Consider the following 20,891-nt stretch of genomic DNA (forward strand, 5'->3'; position numbering starts at 1 on the left):
ACTACGCTACCTTTAGCTTATTCTTGTGGGCATGGCGTATAACGTGGTGTATGTGTGCGCAGGCCCGAGGAAAACCATGCCGCTTTGTTTCCTTGACATAAAGCCTCTCACCAGGCCTGGAGGTGCTATTTTTTGGTCATAGTGGCGGAGCAGTAAGACCCAGTGATTCTCTGATCTCCACCTTCTCTTCTCTTCTCTGTGACTGGGGTCACAGGTGCTGTGGTCACATCCATCTGTTTACGTGGGTGCTGGACATTAAGCTCAGGTGGTCTTAGGCCCTTATGGGCCTTCATACTTGTGTGACAAGCACTATAAACTTTGAAGCCACTTCCCCAGCCCCGATACCACCCTTTAAAATACATTTGTTTGCTTGTTTATTTATTTATTTGCATGCACACACGTGTGTATGTACGAGTACGCCAGGGCTTCTTGCTGCTGCAGATGAACTGCAGACACATGTGCCGCTTTTTGAATCCCAGCATTATGTGGGTACAGGGGAACTGAACCTGGCTCACCAGGCTTTGCATGTAAGCTACTTCAACTGCTGAGCCATGACTATCCTTTGGATTCTACCTGCCTCCTGTGAAAACAAAACTCACCAGGTAATGTCAGAGGTTCCAGAGTCCATTCAGGGAAAGCTCTTGAGGTCCTTTGTCATAGTTACTCCTCCCCGTAATGAAACGGGATCTGACACTGAAGAGAATGGTGACTCCTGGGCAGCAAAGCTCTCCGTTCAAGTTCAGTTGTTAGTGTAGCGTGACTGTTCCTCTAAGCTCTCTTACCTGCCTGGTTCATATCCGCTGTAATTCTTGTAACAGTGGTGTAAGCACTTTTTCTACCCAATCATATGCTCAAGGAAACTGAGGCTTAGAAAAGTTAAGGTAAGTGGTGGATCATGCGCTGAATGTGTGATGGAAACTTAAGCCCCAGTGAAACAGTGTTAAGAAATGGGACCTTTAAGAGGTGATCCGGAGTGAGTTACAAAAGTTAGACCTCTCTGGTATTCTCTTGCCCTTCTGCTATTGAACTTCCCAGCCTCCTTAGAGGTAAGAAATACATCAGTTTTCATATAAGTTCCCCAGCCTTTGGTATACATCTACAGTAGACACCATGCATGTCTGAGGTCACAGGCGGCTTCAGTGGTCTGGCGACAAGTGTCTCCCGAGTACACCCATACTCGCACTCGTCTCTTGCCACCAGCCTGTTCAGTCACTTCAACATGCCCTAAGCAGGTGCCTCAGGGAATGGAGCGGAAAGTGCAGGCAGAACAAGGAAAAGGCAGCTTTCATGACTCAATTCCAGAATGTCTGTGCCGTCCAGACCCAGGCTTCTGCCAGTTAGCCATGCTTGTCAGCTTGCATGACTAAGTCATCTGTCTTCTCTGGTCCGGGAGAAAGCTGCCATTCACCCAGTGAGCACCTGCTGAGTGGACAGTTGGTGGCTGCTCTCCACTCCAAAATTTATTGATCTATATTCTCCTCCTTGGCATTCCAAATGGCACCTCTTTTGTGTTAAAGCCCACACACTCTTACCGCATGTCTGGGTATCTTGAAAACAAAAATGTGAGCACCATTTTGTTTTCCTTTATTAGCTCTCTAACATTACAGTCAGATTTCATAGAGCTGGGTCTGTGACACTATTGTCTTTTCTTTTTGAGGTTATTATCTATTGGCTTTGATTGTGACTTGCTAAGGGCGGTGTTGTAGTAGAACAAATACCTACAAGTAAGAGAGACCTGATTCTTCATTACAGCCTTCTCATTACTTAATTAATTCATTCAAAAATATTTACTTAGGGGTTGGGATGTAGCTTAGTTGGTAGCATGCTTGCCTAGCATGCACAAGGCTATAGGTCCGATCATCAACATCATAACCTGGATGTAGGGTATACACCTGTCATCCGAGTGCTCACCTCAACACTGGGGAGGTGGAGGCAGGAGGATCATGAGTTCATCCTCAGCTACACATTGAATACATGAGACTCTGTCTCAAATAAATAAACCTAATTTAGAAAATATTAGGGATGAAGCAGGGTGTGGAGGCACACATCTTTAATCCCAGCACTCAGGAGGCAGAGGTAGGATGATTGCCACGATTTTGAGGCCACCCTGAGACTATGTAGTGCATTCCAGGTCAGCCTGGGGTACAGTGAAACCCTGTCTTAAAAAAAAACTTTAAAAAAGTAGGGATGGAGAGATGGCTCACCTGTTAAAGGTGTTTTCTTGCAAAGCCTAATAGTCTGGGTTCAGTTTCCTCATTTCCCATGTAAAGCCAGATGCAAAATGTGATGTATGTGTTTGGAGTTCATTTACAGTGGCAAGAGGCCCTGGTGTACACCATATTCTCTCTCTGGTTTAAATAGATAAATAAATAATATTTAAAAAAAATGCTTCAGGCCATGGGGGACATATATCGTGTTCAAACAACCACACTTGTAAAGCCCACTGGCTTGGGTTTAATTCCCAAGCAATCTATATAAGCCAAACATAAAAAAGAATATTAATGGTCTAATTTGTGCCAGAAAGCATTTCAACTGCTAGATAAAGCTGCAAATAAGATAAAGATGCCCTATCTGGGCTGGAGAGATGGCTCAGCAGTTAAAAAGTAGTTGCCTACAAAGCCTGGGTTTAATTCCCCAGTACCCACACTACGCCAGATGCACAAGGTGGCACATGCATCTAGAGTTTGTTTACAATGGCTAGAGGCCCTGGTGTGCCATTATCACTCTCTTTTTCTTTCTCTATGTACCCCTCCTCTCTCTCTCTCAAATAAATAAATAAATAAAATATTTAAAGGGAAAGTAAGATGCTGGACCTCACAGGTCTCACATTTAAGTGGGGTGAAACAGACAATAAGCTAAGTAAGGAAAAATAATACATATTAGACAATGCGGAGGATAAAGCAGGGAAGTAGGATAGGAAATGTTAAAGTTGATGCTGTGGTTTGAATCTGAAACGTTGCCCACCCTTTTATGTTTTGAATGCTTTTCTTTCAGAAGGTGGCACTGTTTAGAAAGGCTGTGCAACCTTTAAGTGGTAGGACTTATCGGGCAGGAGTATATCAGTAGGGGTGTGTGTCTTTGAAGGTTATGCCCAGCCTCTGCTTCCTGGTCCACAGTGGTGTGAAGAGCCACTCCTCCTGCTGACATGATCCCAGCTGTTCCACCACGAACCTCTCATGCCACAATGGATGACCCTTCTGAAACCATGAGCCAGAGGACATCTTTCCTCCTTTAAGTTGCTTCTATAGGCCATTCCATTACAATGACAAAAAAAATCAAAGTATCTAACCTTGCTGGGCATGGTGGCACATACCTTTAATCCCAGCACTCAGGAGCCCGAGGTAGGAGGATTTCTTGATCTTCAAGGCTACCTTGAGACTACATATTGAATTCCAGCTCAGCCTGGGCTAGAGTGAGACCCTAGGTTGACAAAAAACAAAACAAAATAAAACAACACAAAACAAAAGACACAAACAAACAAAAAAAAAAAAACTAATACTGCTGGGATCACTAGGAAAGGCCTAATGCCAAGGCTTATTAAGTCAAGACTTGGAGATGAAGCAATGGATATGCATATCTTAGTTGTGTGATATTGGGTAAATATTACCTAAATTTCTTGGTAACTTCAGCACTGAATTCAACACTAACATGGGAACAAAGGGCACCTCGCTGGTTTGCTGTGCAGATCAAGCCCAGCTGGGAGGAGCCTCGGGCCCAGGCACCGAAGGCAGACCTGACAACAGCTATTCCTACTGTACTCATCACCGCCAGCAGCAGCAGCAGTGCCATTATAAATAACCACTTGCTGGAACTGGCGATAGGTTACTTATACATTTATTATCCCCAAATGGCCCTGCTGAGGACATATAGATAATAGTCTGATCCTGACGATGAAAAAGTGTGATAGCCTTGCAAGAGGGACATATGGTTTTGATATTTCTATCAGCCACAGTTTTGGCAGGGAACAGAGAAATCTTGAAGCAGATAATTGATGCAGAGTTTAAGAGAGCTGGGAGATCACAGAGTGGTGCTGTGGCCAAGAATTGGTAACAATGGGAACTTCCGGTTAAGATGGCGGCGTAGGTACCACGCCAAAGCAGCCTAGGGGGGAAAAAGACTGGAAAAACTCAGCAAAATACACACTCTTACTAAAAAGTGAAGTGTATAGGAAATTGAAATGGCAGCGGAGAAGTAGAAGACATCCAGAGCCCGCACAGGCCAGCAAAAACGGCCCTGGCAGGTCTGCCAACAGCGGCGGTGGCTGCACACCGGAAAGCTGCCAGGCTAAGCTTGAGCCGCAGGAAAAGCCAGGTGCGGGCGCTTTCCCTCACACCGCGCTCTCCGCAACTCGGGAAACGTGAGGGGAGAACGGCAGCGAGCAGCGGAGGAGCAGACCGCGAGGTAGAAGAACGCTTGGAGCAGCAAGAGAACCGGAGCAGCTGCGGCTCCCTCCCCTCCCCCACCACCTGAGCCCAGCTCCAGTGAACAGAGCAGTGGCCCGGGACCCAGCCATGCCAACTTGAGCTGACAGCGGGACCCAAGCAGGAGCAGGGTTGGGCAGCAACATCAGCGGCTCCGGCACCAGCAATAGTGGCCCCAGCAGCAGTGGATCCAGCAGCAGCAGCTTCAGAGGCAGCAGTCGCAGATCCAGCATTGGCAACTAAAACAGCAGCAGCAGCAGTAGCAATGGACCCAGCAGAGGCGACAGACTCAGCAGTGGCAGCTTTAGCAGCAGCAGCGACAGATCCAGCAGCGGCAGCTTCAGCAGCAGCAGTGGCAGTTCCAGCAGTGGGGGTGCAAATCTGCAGGGCCACAGTTGCCAGGCTCAGTTTGCCCCGCAGTAAAAGCCAGTGCCCAACTCCAGAAATCAGAACAGCAACCCAATGACCCAGCCAGCAACTTGACTGAGACCAAAATTATCCAAAAAGGTAACTGGGATTGATTGCACCAGGGAAGGGTCTCACTTGGTCACAAGCTGGCTTGGATCCCTCAACAGACCAGAAATCTTAACCTCTTTGTTGATAGAGGATCTGGTTGCTATAATACCTACTCTTGCATAAATACTTGGTGCTGTTTTTGATTGAATGTGCATAGTGTTTAGCCCAATTTTAGAATCTACCTATATTTTATTCCACTCAGCTTACTTGAATACTCCCATAGCAGGGAAACTCAACCCCTAGGAACACCTTTGTAGATACTCCGAGAGTCTTAAGAACCACACCTAACACCTTAAGCTCCTACCCTGAAGATATATAACATCAAATCAATTGATACAGCTAAGAATACCCAGCTAGCTAGAAAATCCAAGCATTAACTTAATCCAAGATACAAAAATATATACATTATAACACAAGAAACACTAAAAAGCAAGACAATATAAATCCACCTAAAAGTATTAATGCATCAGAAATGACCTCCAGTGAGAACGAGTTAGAGGAAATGCCTGAGAAATATTTCCAAAGAATGATTGTAAACATGTTCAAAGAAGTCAAAGAACAAATCAAAGGAATCAAAGAAGAAATCAAAGAGGAGATCAAAGAGTAAATCAAAGGAATCAAAGTGGAAATCAAAGAAGATGCAGGACACCAATTTAATGAAATAAAGAAGGCAATACAAGACATAAATAAGGAAATAGAAATAGAAAAAAGAAAAACCGGTCAGAATTACTAGCAATGAAGAATACAGTTAAAGAATTGGTAACAATGGAACACCAGTACCACCCCACATCTACCAGGCTGAAGGAGGGGTGTGCTTGCCAGAAAGCAGACCCAGAGAGCTCACAGAGAGAAGCACTTGACAAGGGCTATGGCCTTCCATGGAGAGAAGCAGCTGGATGGAGCCATTCCACAGGAAGGAGTGAGGAGTGGATGCTGCAGTGTCCCTGTCCTTAAGTCCCTTAGCGCTCCCCACTGGCCCAACAGTTGAGGAGGCCAGGGAGCCTGCGTGCTAGCTCCCAAGGCACTATGCAGGTGGACTAGAACGCGAGGGGCAGTGAGAGTCAGCCGTGGTGATATGAAGGGCAGTCAGTGGCAGCTCCCATCCCACCAGGCTCAGTCTCCACTCCCCTCTGGATTCAGAGGAGGCCTCCTCTCACCCCAACCTCTGTTCATTCTATCCTCATATACTTTCAATCATATTTCTGCCTTTCTCTGGGTCCTCTTTTTCCTATTTATTGATTAGTTTTTCGAGGTAGGATCTTGCTCTTTCTCAGGCCGACTTGGAATTCACTATGTAGTCTCAGGCTGGCCTTCAACTCACAGCGATCCTACCTCAGCCTTCAGAGTGCCAGGACTAAAAGGGTGTGCACCACCACTCCCAGCATCCTCTTATTTCTTAAAAGTCCAAAATTTTGGTTTGGTGTTTGAGATAACCAAAAAACAAGACCTGTTCTACAAAAAAACCAGAGATTCTGTTGCTAACTCTAACCCGTCTCTACACAGAATACTGCACTGGTCACAATGACGAGATGCTCACTTTGTCACTCACCAACATGGCCCAGGCACATCCAGGGAGGATGCTGACCAAAGCGTACAGCATCACCACTTCAATTGCTTAGTGAGTTTCATTAGGATACTAGGTAAACCAAAAAGGTGAGATACCACATGCCAATAGTATAACCACAACCATATAAAATATGTACTTAAATAGAAATAAGACTAAAAAGAAATGATTGGGTAAAATTGTCATGTTGATCATCTATGGATTGCCAATTATATATTATATATATATTTTTTTTTATTTTTTATTTTTGTAATTTTATTAACATTTTCCATGATTATAAAATATATCCCATGGTAATTCCCTCCCTCCCCACCCCCACACTTTCCCATTTGAAATTCCATTCTCCATCATATTACCTCCCCATTACAATCATTGTAATTACATATATACAGTATCAATCTATTAAGTATCCTCCTCCCTTCCTTTCTCTTCCCTTTATGTCTCCTTTTTAACTTACTGGCCTCTGCTACTAAGTATTTTCCTTCTCACACAGAAGCCCAATCATCTGTAGCTAGGATCCACATATGAGAGAGAACATGTGGTGCTTGGCTTTCTGGGCCCCAATTAGATATTTTTATTCTTTATCCTTTCCTGACATTTTCCCCCAAAATTTTAGCAAGGAAGAATTCCTTTAAAAAGCGGAGGGGCTTTCGTCTTTCGGCTTGGAGGAGGCTAAGGTGCAACTTTCTTTGGTCGTCCCAAAACCAGGTTCATCCAACACCAGCTGCCTCCACCATGCCGCCTAAGTTCGACCCCAACGAGATCAAAGTGGTGTACCTCAGGTGCACCGGAGGTGAGGTCAGCACCACATCTGCTCTGGTCCCCAAGATCGGTCCCCTGGGTTTGTCTCCAAAAAAAGTTGGTGATGACATCACCAAGGCAACCAGTGATTGGAAGGGTCTGAGGATTGCAGTGAAGCTGACCATTCAGAACAGACGGGCTCAGATTGAAATGGTGCCTTCTGCTTCTGCCCTGATCATCAAAGCCCTCAAGGAGCCACCAAGAGACAGAAAGAAGCAGAAAAACATTAAACACAGTGGCAATATTTCTTTTGATGAGATTGTCAACATTGCCTGACAGATGTGCCACCAGTCTTTGGCCAGAGAACTTTCTAGAACCATCAAAGAGATCCTGGTCACTGCACAGTCTGTGGGACGTAATGTGGATGGCCGCTACCCACGCTATATCATAAACGACATCAACAGTGGTGCAGTGGAATGCCCAGCTAGCTAAGAAGCATAAGAAAGAATATATTTCAATAAAAGATCAAGAGACAAAAAGGGGGGGCTGGAGGGATGGCTTAGCATTTAAGGCACTTGCCTGCAAAGCCAAAGGACCCAGTCTCAATTCTCCAGGACCTACATAAGCCAGATGCACAAGGTGGCACATGTGTCAGGAGTTCATTTGCAGCAGCTGGAAGCCCTGGTGTACCCATTTTTTCTGTCTCTTTCTCTCAGAAAGAAAGAGAGAGCGAGAGCAAGAGCGAGAGCAAGAGAGAAAGAAAGAAAGAAAGAAAGAAAGAAAGAAAGAAAGAAAGAAAGAAAGAAAGAAAGAAAGAAAGAAAGAGAAAGGGAAGGAAGGAAGGAAGGAAGGAAGGACGAGACCATTTCTATCAACATCTCTCCATGACTCAGGGATACTACTGCAGCCCAGGTAGCAGAATGGAGGAGCTAAGGGACGGGAGGAGTGCTTTGGAACTGTCTTCAAAACGTCAAGTGATCACTGCATCCATGACCTCACAGTGGCTGACATTACCTGCACAGTACTGGGCCATTCAACATGCTGTCATGAATGCTGGAGGAGGGCAAATAAACAATCAAACAAAAAAGACATCAAGTAAAAGTGAAAATAATGAGAAAGAAGAGGGGGTTAGGTGGAGGAGGGTGGGATTTTGTGAGTATTTACTCTGTGGCCGATTGAGAGTTTTGTGTGAAAAACTACAGAAATCATGACTGTTCGTCACTTCATAAATAAAGGGAACACTATGTCTTTCCTGTAATTCTCATCTGTACTTAAACCACTCTTCAGAATCCTCAGTATCTGTAGGCAATTGGTTCCAGGATCCCCTTAGATACCAAAATCTGTGGATGCTCATGTTCCTTATATGAAATGGTACAAAATACACTTTAAAACTGTGTACCTGGTTTGGCATACTTTATTTAAAGATATTTAATCATTTGTGTGTGGGGGAGAGAGAGAGAGAAGGAGGCAGACACAGAGAGAGAATGGTGCACCAGGGCCTCTAGCCACTGCAAATGAGCCCCAGATGCACATGCCACTTTGTGCATCTGGCTTATGTAGGTCCTGGGGAATTGAAGTGAGGATATCAGGCTTTGAAAGTGAGTGCCTTTAACTGCTGAACCATCTCTCGTGCCCCTAATTTGGTATACTTTAAATCATTTCTAGATTACTTATATAATTATAGTCTACATTAGTCATAATGTCTAATACAGTGCAAGTATCTTTAGATGGGCTCAGAGGTCAAGAATATTTCCCATGCAAGTATGAATGGGGGTCTGAGGAGGCCTGAGAGACTGTTTGAGTTGATCTCTGGACCCACATAAACATCTGGGCAGGGGAACAAACGACTGTAATCCACTCCTGTGAGTTACAGTATTGTCATTGTTATTCTTCATAGTTTAGGGAATAATGATATGAAGAGTCTGTACATTTTGGCCCACTCCACAAGAAGAACTCATGTCTAGTGCTGAAAACCTAATCAAAAGCCTATGGCTTGGGAGGTCATAAACCCTAGGTGAGTAAACTACTACTGTTGTCTGGCCAAATGGATCTATTATATCCACCAAGCTTCCCTCTAAACACTTATGCATATGCCCATTATGTTAATGCTGCTCTCACTTTTGGTTAGAGAAACTTCTCTTTTCAGATGACAGTGGCTACTGGGGAGAATCAAAACTCATCGAAGTGTTGGGAAGAGGAGACAGTGGAGTGTTCAGCACTATGTGAGACATCTCTTATCACACCCTCCAAGGTCTAGGGCTCATTGTGCACGAGGTAGAGGCAAGAATGTAAGAGCCAAAGAAAGGGGGAGGAATGCTTACAATACGGTCTTTCAGACACAAAGTGGCCATGGCATTCACAACTTCACAGTGGCTGATGCCACCTACACAGGACCTACATACCAGGAAGGGAGAAATGATGGCATCAAAGTAGAAGAGACACTAGTTGGAAAGAAGAGATTCAGTGGAGGTGGATAGCAAAGGGGGAAAACAGATGTAGGGGAGGAGATTATGATCATGGTTCATTGTCTATATATAAAGAGGTTGTCAATAAAAAGGTTTTTTTATTTCCTAAAAACATCTGTATATATTCAGAGCAGATGCAACTGTCCCCAGATATTTTTGATTTGTGGTTAGTCAACTGTGTGGATATGGTGGGTTCATTATTTAGTAATGTCATAGGGTCACTTAATAGAAAGATTTTTAAACTGATCACTTTGCTGTTTTTAAGTAAAATGATTTCTACAGATAAATTCTAAAAAGAGACTAAACAACTTAAAGGATTTCTTTTTCTTAACTCAAATTTAATTTTGATTCACTCTTACATACCTAATACGAAAAGTATGCTTTGAAGAGCTTCCATTCGTGGATGTCAAATTTGTTCTCAGCAAGCTACTAAAATTCTTATAGTAAAATTAAACAATGGAAAAGTATGAAATGTAATCTAATTAATAATCTTTTTCTTTATGTTGGGTTAACCACAAAATCGATCCAAAGAGACTGCTGCTCCACTGCAGTATCATCCTTTTTTAAAAACAAACCATACACACTCAGTGAGCCCCTGAGTACGTGGCAGGTGTGCTTGGCACTGGATTAGACACTGGAGAATGGGAGGGTTATGAGGCAAACTTCCTGTTCTTAAGGAGACATAGTGGCAGAGACAGATGTGTGAGGAAGAGATTTCCATCTATATTCTAAACGCAAATAAAGCTGACTACAGGGGGCTAAGAAACCCCAGACCAACTTTCATAAGAACAAAACATCCCCACCAAACCTCCTGTCTTGTGAAATCGCTGAATCTTCAGTAGTTGAAATGCTTTGCTTTTGAATTTTTATTGGGCAAGCCTGGATGAAGGGCAGTGCAGCCAGGTGTGGGTGATGAGATATCACAACAGGCCTGACTGTGCTCAGCTGCCCTCCCTGTGCATGGCATGGCCATCTCAAAGGTACAGATAGCCACAGCCATCAAGACATGGGCCATTGGCTGATGGAGGCCACTTACTTCCTCTAAGACAGCATCTATTAATGTAAGACAGCATGCTCTACTTCTGTAGAACGGCTATCTTCTTCTAAGTTGCCCAGAAGTTTCAATGCTGTCCTGGGTAGTGGATGTCAATTTCTACCATAATGGAATAGTAGGATAGTTTGTTGTCTTTTTTTGTTTTTGTTTTGTTTTGTTTTAAAGATAGGATTTCACTCTAGCCCCGGCTGACCTGGAATTCATTATGTAGTCTCAGGCTGGCCTTGCACTCACAGTGATCCTCCTACCCTCTGCGTCCGGGAGTTCTGGGATTAAGGGCATGCACTACCACACCCAGCCATAGTGGGATGGATTTTAGTTTAGGTATTGCCTTGCTTTAGAGCTATTGTGACTTAGTTTAGATTGAGATATTGGACTGTATTAGAATAACTCATCAAATAGTTGCCTGGAGAATTTGAATAAATTTCACATGGATCTCATAATCAATACAATACAATTAAATCACTCTATTAGACCTGTGAATTCTTTAATGAATTATTTTCTAATTATAGGAAGCTTGCCTTCTTTAGGAGGTCTTTCATTATTTCTTGCAAGTAGAGCCCTCAACTATTGTACAGGTTTCTTTGGTAAAATGGAAAGTCAGGATTCAAAGCCTATTAAAACTTGCCAGGCTGTCCAGCTGTCCTGGCCACTCTTAGCTGAAATCCTAAAGCTGCTTGAGATATGGAGGAGACCTGGAACAACTGGGACCCAAAGTGCTATGGAAATCAGCAGATTGGCTACACTTTACTCTGGTTTCATCTGCTCACAACTCTAAACTCTTTCAGCTAAGACCCTACATCTCTACTGTCTGTCCACAGACACAAACCACAGTAATTAATTTTTCTGCCAGATGTCCATCCCAAGTTAATAAGTGACACAGTTTAGGGCCCCAAGGGTAGTGTTCTCTGTTTGGAAGTGGAAATGACTTTTATTTGCCAGTTCTGTCTCCTCTGCCCCCTTCCTTTACTCCTCTCTTACTGGAGCAAAGGTTTAGATCACCAGGATTGTAGAACTAACCAAGATATCAACTTGCTGCTGGTAAGAAACTTAATTACCAGAAGAAAAAGTACAGTGGCAGAGATAAATGAGAATAGTACAGATTCAGAAATGCAACAACTAATATTTGTAAAACCGTCTGCACTTTTCTCAGTTATTTTACATGCATGACCATATTTACTCCAGGCAGGCAGTTGCTTTTCTCCCCTTTGCAGTTGAGGAATGAACTGAGCCATTAGATGCCTGGACTTACACATCCATCCTATGGCAGTCATTGTCCTTACAACGCCCAGTGTCTGGGCTCTGCTTATGGTTGTCTTAGCCTATGCAGGCTGTTATAACAAAACACTATAGGCTGTGGCCACGTAGAAACAATAGAGATTTATTTCTCACAGCTCTGGAGGCTAAGTCCAAGGTCAAAACACAGCAACCAATTTCATCCTGGTTCACACATGGCCATCTTCTCATCATAAGTTCAGATGGCAGAAGAAGACCAGGGATCTCTCCAAGGTCTCCTGTGTAAGGACACGCATACCATTCCTAAAACCTTCACCTTTAGGACTTCATCACTTTCCAAGATCACATTGGAGATCAGGTACTAATAGGTTCTGGGAAAATACATTCAGACCACAGCATGGCTCAACCTAGATATATATATATTTTTTTGGCGTGTGTGTGTGTGTGTGTATGTGTGAGTGTTATGCACATGTGCCATGGTGTATGTGTAGTGATCAGAGGACAACTTTCAGATGTCAGTCCTCACCTTCAACCTCCTTTAAGGAAGGTTCATCTCTCCATTCATGAGGTAGCTGGCCCTTGGGTTCCTGGAAAATTCTCTGTTTCTGTCTCCCATGTCACTGTGGGCATCTGGGACCAGAGAAGCCCACCACAACTTCTGGCTTTTCCATGCCTGGGAGTTGAACTCAGGTACTCATGATTGTGTAATAAGCACTTTATGCACAAAGGCATCTTCCAAGCCCTGGGGACTTGGTGCACAAAAATGCTAGAATCTGGGGCTAGAGAGACGGCTCAGTGGTAAAAGGTACTTTCTTGCAAAGTCTGATGGCCTGGGTTCGATTTCCCAGTATCCACATAAAGCCAGATGCATCATTTGTATTGGAAAGAGACACCAGTCTGTTCAAGGTGACTGGATATCTCCACAGCAAGAAAGAGAACCAATACTAAAGTCTGACTCAATGTCTACTTTTGCATAGTAATTTTACTTAAAAGGGGTAGAGAAGGAAAATCAATGATCTTTTATTCAAAACGTGCAATGATGCATATCACTATTGGGAAGATCTAAACTCCAAGATAGACTTACTACAGTTAATGGGGAGTTAGATGTCTCCAAAGCTAGCAGGAGAACAAGTCCATGGCTCTTCACAGCTCTTCTGAGAGGGCTTGGGGAAAAATGAAGGCAGTTGCATCATCCCAAGGGCTGTCTAGCCTCAGAGAAACCATAATTGCCTCAAAAAGCACACACGTATGCGGTGATGTGGTAGTATTTCCTACACAGCGTCTAGTAGGGTGGAAACACCTCTACCATCAGTTTAGAGACATTCCTGACCCAGATGTCATACATACTGAGTCACCTGGAATCTGTTGCCGCCCACACCTCCCACTTTTGGCTGCATAAATCTGTGAATGTGTTTCAAAAGGTGATTTATGTAACTCACATCTGGGGGGTGGTTTGTACTGCACATAGAAAAAAACTCAACCGGTACTCTCCATGTATATGTATGTATACATAGGTGACTATATGCCCAGGAACAGAGGATTTTATCTGCTCTTGTCTTCATTGGGTAGAACATGGCAGCAGTGCGAAATTTCAAACTGAAAAACTCAAGGTCAGAAACGGGGGAGAAATCCCCAAATTTCCAGATGGAATCTGGCCCCAAGAGAGGTTTGTAAAATTTCAAAGATGTCAAAGCTGTGCGTCAGGAGACATTCCTGGCTTTCCTGATTAAAATCAGCTCTGTGTCAGTTGCACCACTTTTTCTACCCTTGTCTGTCCTTCATGTCTGGCCATGTGTAAAACTCCTCAGCCTGAAATGCGAAGATATTGAGCTAAATATCTAAGCTAAATCCTCACTCAGGCCTCATCTCCCACCTCAGCCTTCCTAAAACCCACGCTCCTATTTCACAGTCTCACCATCATTCCGTCAATAAAGCACAGGACCTTACTACTGCTTGCAGACTGCGTCTTCTCCCCAAGACCCCCCTCCCACCTTCTCAACCTGGCAAACAAACCTTGTATGTGTGTATGCACATGTGTGTTCATGCATGTGGAGACCAGAAGCTGACACCAGGTCTCCCTCAGCCGCTCTTTAATTTACTTACTTATTTGAGAGAGAGAGACAGAGAAAGAGGAAGAGAGAGAGAGAAACAATGGCATACCTTGGCTTCTAGTCACTGGAATGGAACCCCAGATGCATGTGCCACCTTGTGCATCTGGTTTTATTGGGTACTGAGGAACCGAACCTGTTAGGGCTTTGCAGGCAAGTGCCCTAACTGATAATCCATCTCTCCAGCCCTTTACCTGTTATTTATTTATTTAAGAGAGAAAGAGGCAGAGGGGAGAGAGAGAGACAGAATGGGACATGTCAGGGTCTCCAGTCACTGCAAACAAACTCTGTGTATATGTGACACCTAATACATCTGGCTTACATGGGTCCTGGGGAATTGAACTGAGGTCCTTTGGCTTTGCAGGCAAGCACCTTAACCGCTAAGCCATCTCAGCCCTCTAGAGTTTTTTGAGACAGGGTCTCTCACTAAATTTGGAGCTCACTAATTTGGTAGACTATGTGCCCAGTGAGTCCCAGACATTCTTCTGTCTCTGCTTCCTCAACTCTGGGAGTACAGGTGTGTGCCATGAAGCCCGGCCTTTATGTGGGTGCAAGGGATTTGAACTCGGGTCCTCATGTTGCACAGTAAGCACTTTAGTGACTAAGCCACCTCATCAGCTGCTCCTTGCTCACCTTTTAAGAAGGGTTTTATTGGACTGGGGAGAAGGCTCAGTGATTAAAAGGTGCTTTCTGGGGCTGGAGAGATGGCTTAGCGGTTAAGCGCTTGCCTGTGAAGCCTAAGGACCCCGGTTCGAGGCTCGGTTCCCCAGGTCCCACGTTAGCCAGATGCACAAGGGGGCACACGCGTCTGGAGTTCGTTTGCAGAGGCTGGAAGCCCTGGCGCGCCCATTCTCTCTCTCTCTCCTGTCTTTCTCTCTGTGTCTGTCGCTCTCAAAATAAACAAATAAATAAATAAAATTTTTTTTAAAATTAAAAAAATAAAAGGTGCTTTCTTGTAAAACCTGATGGCCTGGGTATTATCCCCCAGTACCCATGTAAAGCCAGATGCATAAAATGGTGCAGCATCTGCAGTCCATTTGCAGTGACAAGAGGCCCTGAGTGCCCAATCTCTCTCTTTCTTCTCTCTCTTTCTGAATAAATAAATATTAAAAGTATATTATAAAAAGGAATTTATTTATTTATGAGAGAGAAGGGGAGGGAAATGGAGAATGGTGTGCCAGGGCTTGCTGCTGCAAGTAACTCCAGAGGCATGTGCCACTCTGTGCTTCTGTGTAACAGGGAATTTAACCCTGGCCTGCAGACTTTACAGGCAAATGCCTCTAACCATGGAGCCATCCCCATCCCTTAATGATTTTACGGTGAGACACTCCCTTCTGTGTTCTAAACACCAATGCGTTATTAAGTTAGATAGTCTAATCACATGGTCTTGTGATTGTTCTCTTATCTGACTCTATTAGATCTGGACTGCTGAGGGCAAAACCACTGTGTCATTCGCCAGTGCTGCTGTGGGACTAACAACGCCTGGCATGTGTCTGTCTGCTCAGCATCAGGATGCTCACTAGTGTTGGGTGTTGACAACTGATAACTTACGTGACCACCCACCCTTTTCTGATCCAGCAGCAAAGGAGCCAAGTTTACTTAGGAATGTTCTGAGACCAAGCTCACAGTTACCAATGAGAAGAGGAAGATAATCCTATCAGGTGACAAAGAATCTAATGAATGTGGTGCTCAATTTTCTCTTCATGTGTGTCTAATTGTAGAACACAGGCTCTGGCCTTGATTCTGGAACCACAACTTCACTCCTCAGAAGGCCACTCTTTTTTTTTTTTTTTAATTTGAGAGCGACAGACACAGAGAGAAAGACAGGTAGGGGGAGAGAGAGAGAATGGGCGCACCAGGGCTTCCAGCCACTGCAAACGAACTCCAGACGTATGCGCCACCTTGTGCATCTGGCTAATGTGGGACCTGGGGAACCGAGCCTCGAACCGGGGTCCTTAGGCTTCACAGGTAAGCGCTTAACTGCTAAGGCATCTCTCCAGCCCAGAAGGCCACTCTTGTATCCAATTTTCTTTCTCTCTTTCTTTCTTTCTTTCCTTCCTTCCTTCCTTCCTTCCCTCCCTCCCTCCCTCCCTCCCTCCCCCCTCCCCCCTCCCTCCCCCCCCTCCTCCCTCCCCCCTCCCCCCTCCCCCCTCCCCCCTCCCCCCTCCCTCCCTCCCCTCCCCCTCCCTCCCTCCCTCCCTCCCTCCCTCCTTTCCTTCCTTCCTTCCTTCCTTCCTTCCTTCCTTCCTTCCTTCCTTCCTTCTTTCTTTCTTTCTTTCTTTCTTTCTTTTTCAAGGTAGAGTCTTACTCTAGCTCAGGCTGACCTGGAATTCACTCTGTATTCTTAGGGTGACCTCGAACTCACAGTGATCCTCTTACCTCTGCCTCCCGAGTGCTGGGATTAAAGGTGTGCGCCACCACGCCCGGCTCCAAGTTTTTTTTTTTAAAACGTGTGTATGTCTGTGTGTGTGTGTGTGTGTGTGCCTGCATGTTCATGTGTATACACGTGTGTGCACATGTGTGTGGAAGACAGAAGACAACCTCGGGTGTTGTCCCCAAGAACATCCACCTTCTCCTTGAGATGAGGCCTGTCATTTACCTGCGGCTCACCAATGAGGCTGGTGAGAGGACCTCTGGGATGCCCCTGCGCCCACCTCTCCAGTGCTGGCATCAGAGCTGTGTATCAACACACCGGGCATTTTTATGTGGGTATTGAGGATTAAACACAGGTCCCCAGGCTTGCAAGGCGAGTATTTTACTAATTGAACTATTTGAATAGCCCCATTCTTCTTGGTTTTTTTTTTTTTTTGTGCATGTGTGAGGTGCATGCATACAGGTATGTTCACATGTGTGGTGGTGTGCATGCACACTCCTATGCATGAAGGCCAGTGGTTAATGTCAGGTGTCCTTGCCATGTTGATGGTGAACTTGGTGGGGACACCTGATTACACAGTGCACCACAGCCCAGAACTCTTACACTCACGAGATCCTCCTGCTTCCCTCTCCTAAGTAGCAGGGATTCAGGTACATGCCAGCACATCAGCAGCATTAACACTTTTCAATAAGTATTTATTTATTAAACATCAACTATGTACAAGTTACTTCTATTCCTATAGTATGCTGCACTGAGATTCTTTGCTCATTCTCAGTTTATATTTTATTTATTTATTTTTAGATAGAGAGAAAGAGAGAGAATTGGCACACCAGACCTCAGCTACTGAAATAGAACACCAGATGCTAGTACCACCTAGTGGGCATGTCTGACCTTGAACTTGCATCACCTTTGTGCATCTGGCTTATGTAGGATCTGGAAATGGAATATTGGTCTTTAGGCTTTGCAGGAATGCACCTTAACAGCTAAGCCATCTCTCCAGCCCTGCTCTCATTTTGGAAGATCCTGTTGTAGACAGCTCCCATGTCACTGGGACAAACATCCAAACCAGGTGCAGGTTATGGAAGGAAGGGATTTACTTCATGCTTATCGATCCAGGGGACGTTACATTAGTGGTTGCTTCCATACATTCAAGCAGAGAGAAACCATCATCAGCCAGCAAACACTAAAAAGCAGCAAGTACAAATGCTATCTAGCAGTAGGAACCCTCCACACCCTCTCTTCCCACCCCCAGAATTCTGCATAATTTTGGACTGGAACTCAAATCTTCCCCCAAACACACCTTAGGGCTGGACCTTAGGATCTGCCCCTAGTGACACCTCCTCCAGCCAGGCTGCTGGAGACCCAAGCTACAAGCTTTAATAAAACACCCAAATCTATGGGGGACACACATTCAAACAACCACAACCCTAAACAAAACTGTAGCAGCAGCTGCCTTCGGTTTTCCTGACCACATGGTCTCCGACATCTTGCTGTGCTACATTCAAAGTCTGAGGTGCCTCAATAATTTTTTTTTCTGCATTATTGCCTGAATCTTTTATGCTCTAGAATTTTTCATGGGCTCTCTTTACTTGAATTGTGATTTTTTTTTATAAAAGGGCCATATTTTGCTCTAATTCTCATCAGACATCATGAGACCCAACCTTCTATCTTATTGTTTGATGGTTGGATTTTTTTTTTTGTTTGTTTTTAGTTTTAGAGAAGGGGGAGGGAGGGAAAGAGAATTGGCACACCAGGGCCTCAGCCACTGTAATTGAACTCTAGATACTTGTGCCACATAGTGGGCATGTCTGACCTTGCACTTGCCTCACCTTTGTGTGTCTGGCTTACATTGGATCTAGCGAATAGAACATGGGTCCTTAGGCTTCACAGGCAAGTGCCTTAACAGCTAAGCCATCTCTCCAGTCCATGGACTTTTTTTTTAAAAATTTTATTTATTTACTTACTTGAGAGAGATGCAGAGAAAGAGGCAGAGGGAAAGTGAGAGAATGGGTGTGTGTTCCAGGGCCTTCAGCCACTGCAAATGAACTCCAGATGCATGTGCCCCCTTGTGCATCTAGCTAATGTAGGTCCTGGGGAATTGAATGGGGGTCCTTAGGCTTTGCAGGCAAAAGCCTTAATAGCTAAGCCATCTTCCCAGCCCCATGGATTCTTTTGAATTACAAAAATATTGCCTTTCATGTTAACTGTTTCCATTTACTCCAGAATATATAGATTCAAAACAGTTTTATTTTTAGCCTGGCATGGTGGCACATGCCTTTAATCTCAGCACTTGGAAGGCTGAGGTAAGGAGATCACCGTGAGTTGGGAGTCAGCTTAGCCTTACAGAGTGAGTTCCAGGTCTGCCTGGACTAGAGTGAGACCTTGCCTCAAAAACAATGGCTTTTTATTTATTTTTGTTTTAATATAATATCTTTTGGAGTACATTTATTAACCACTCCTCACATATGCACAATTCACACTTATCATGATCTCCACTCATCACCCTTCTTTATTTCCCCACCTCCTCCCATTGAGTCCCCTTTTCTTTCCAACTCGTCCCTTTTCTATTTTGAGGTGAGTTTTTAAATTTTACTTATTCACGTATGTGAGAGACAGTAAGACTATGGTATATCAAGGCCTCTTGCTGCTTCAAATTAACTTCAGCCTCCATAATTCATGATGGCATGTTGGTGGGCCCAAAATTTCTGTAGGTCTTGTGTAGGTAATGACAGCTGCTATGAGATCGTGAATACGTGTTTATTATAAAAAATAATTTATTTACTTGTGAAGGGAGAGAGAGATTGTATATGGGTGCACCAGGGTCTCCTGCTGCTACCAATGATCCAGATGCATGTATTACTTTGTGCTTCGACTTTACATGGGTACTGAGGAATCAGCAGGCTTTGCAAACGAGTACCTTTAACCACTGAGAAACCTCCACAGCCCCTATTTTTATTTTAATAAGGACAAAATTGGCTTGCCTAATTAAAAATAATTCCAATACTTCAAGGCAACAATTTATAAAATTATAAATTGAGTGCTTCTAGCTAACCACCTTCATTTTTACATGAAGGAAAATCAAATGTGCAATTATTTTCTAAAATGTATCAGAAACTCTATTATGTTCTAGAACAGAGTGACTATAACCATATATTCTAAAATTGTTCACTGCTGACTTAGTATCTAAAACATTAAGTATATATATATCTCATTTGCATATTCAAGACCCAGAAATTTGGCCCCAGTGTTGTTTTCTACTTGGATTGCCTGGTATGGACCCTTTCTTGCTTTCTTGCCATTATTCAGCTAAGAATAGTCTCCTCTTCACCCTCTGGTGCCCAGCGCATTCTGTGAGCTCCAGCTCCCTTCCACCTCCTTCCCACCTGTCTCCTGACCACCTTCCACTTCCTTCCCACCTCTCTCCTGAACCCCTTCTATCAAAACCTCCTTACTAGTCTCTTCTTCTTTTGCCCTTTTTAGCTGCTTTTATTTCTTACACTTAGGTTATGACACCCATCCATCTCTACCCTATAACTGGAAGATAAGTTTGTTTTTTTAGAAAAAATTTTTTTTATTTATTTACTTACAGACATACATACACACAGAGAGAGAGGTAGAGAAAAGAGAGAGATAATGAGCATGCCAGGGCTTCTAGCCACTATAAACCAACTCCAGATGCATGCGCCATGATGTGCATCTGACTAATATGGAACCTGGAGAATCAAACCTGGGTCCTCAGGCTTTGAGGCAAGTGCCTTAACAGCTAAGCCATCTCTCCAGCCCCCTTGTCATTTTTTAATCTTGGTATCTACTGCAATTTATGGCACAGAGTCCCAAGTGATCCAAGTATGTCTATTGAGTCATACTGTCAAAGGGCATGCCAGTGGTGAGTGATAGAAACAGAAGTAGAAAACAAATTTCTTGGCTAATCTAGTACAGTGGCTCAATAAACTAGATCAAAACTCAGAACCACTAAAAGTTATAGCAGGCATGGTAAACTTCATAACATATTTTAATATGTTTCTTATCACTTCTTTCTTGTTATAAGTAATCCTTTCCATTGTCAATCAGAAGAGCCCTTAGCGAGAAGAGAGAATGCAGTGCTTACTGATATTAATAGCAAAACTGTCAGTGCTCTTTACAAATCTTCTTGGGTTTCTTTATAAGCTTTGTGTGTCCTTGTTAGGCTTCAATGAACCTGTGCTTCTAAATGCCACCTGTATCTCTAACTTACCTTGAGCCTGCCCTTGGGTACTAGAGCCATTTTGTCCACACAGAAAACTGGCTAAGTGTCTAGGAATTTATATATCCCTGGGGTGGCCGTTAGCCAAGGACTTCCTGGTAGGAGCTGGGTATGAGTGAGTTGGTGTGAAAGAGTAATTGCCTGGTCTCAAGGAGGGGAAACTGAGACC

The 20,891-nt window shown here is 44.0% G+C and overlaps 1 pseudogene; it reads left to right on the forward strand.

Annotated features, from left to right (window-relative positions):
- Positions 1 to 7,206: 7,206 nt before the first annotated feature.
- Positions 7,207 to 7,734, forward strand: LOC123461684 (annotated as a pseudogene).
- The last annotated feature ends 13,157 nt before the right edge of the window (positions 7,735 to 20,891 follow it).

This window comes from Jaculus jaculus, chromosome 6 (genome assembly GCF_020740685.1).
Source record: "Jaculus jaculus isolate mJacJac1 chromosome 6, mJacJac1.mat.Y.cur, whole genome shotgun sequence".
NCBI classification, from domain to species: domain Eukaryota; kingdom Metazoa; phylum Chordata; class Mammalia; order Rodentia; family Dipodidae; genus Jaculus; species Jaculus jaculus.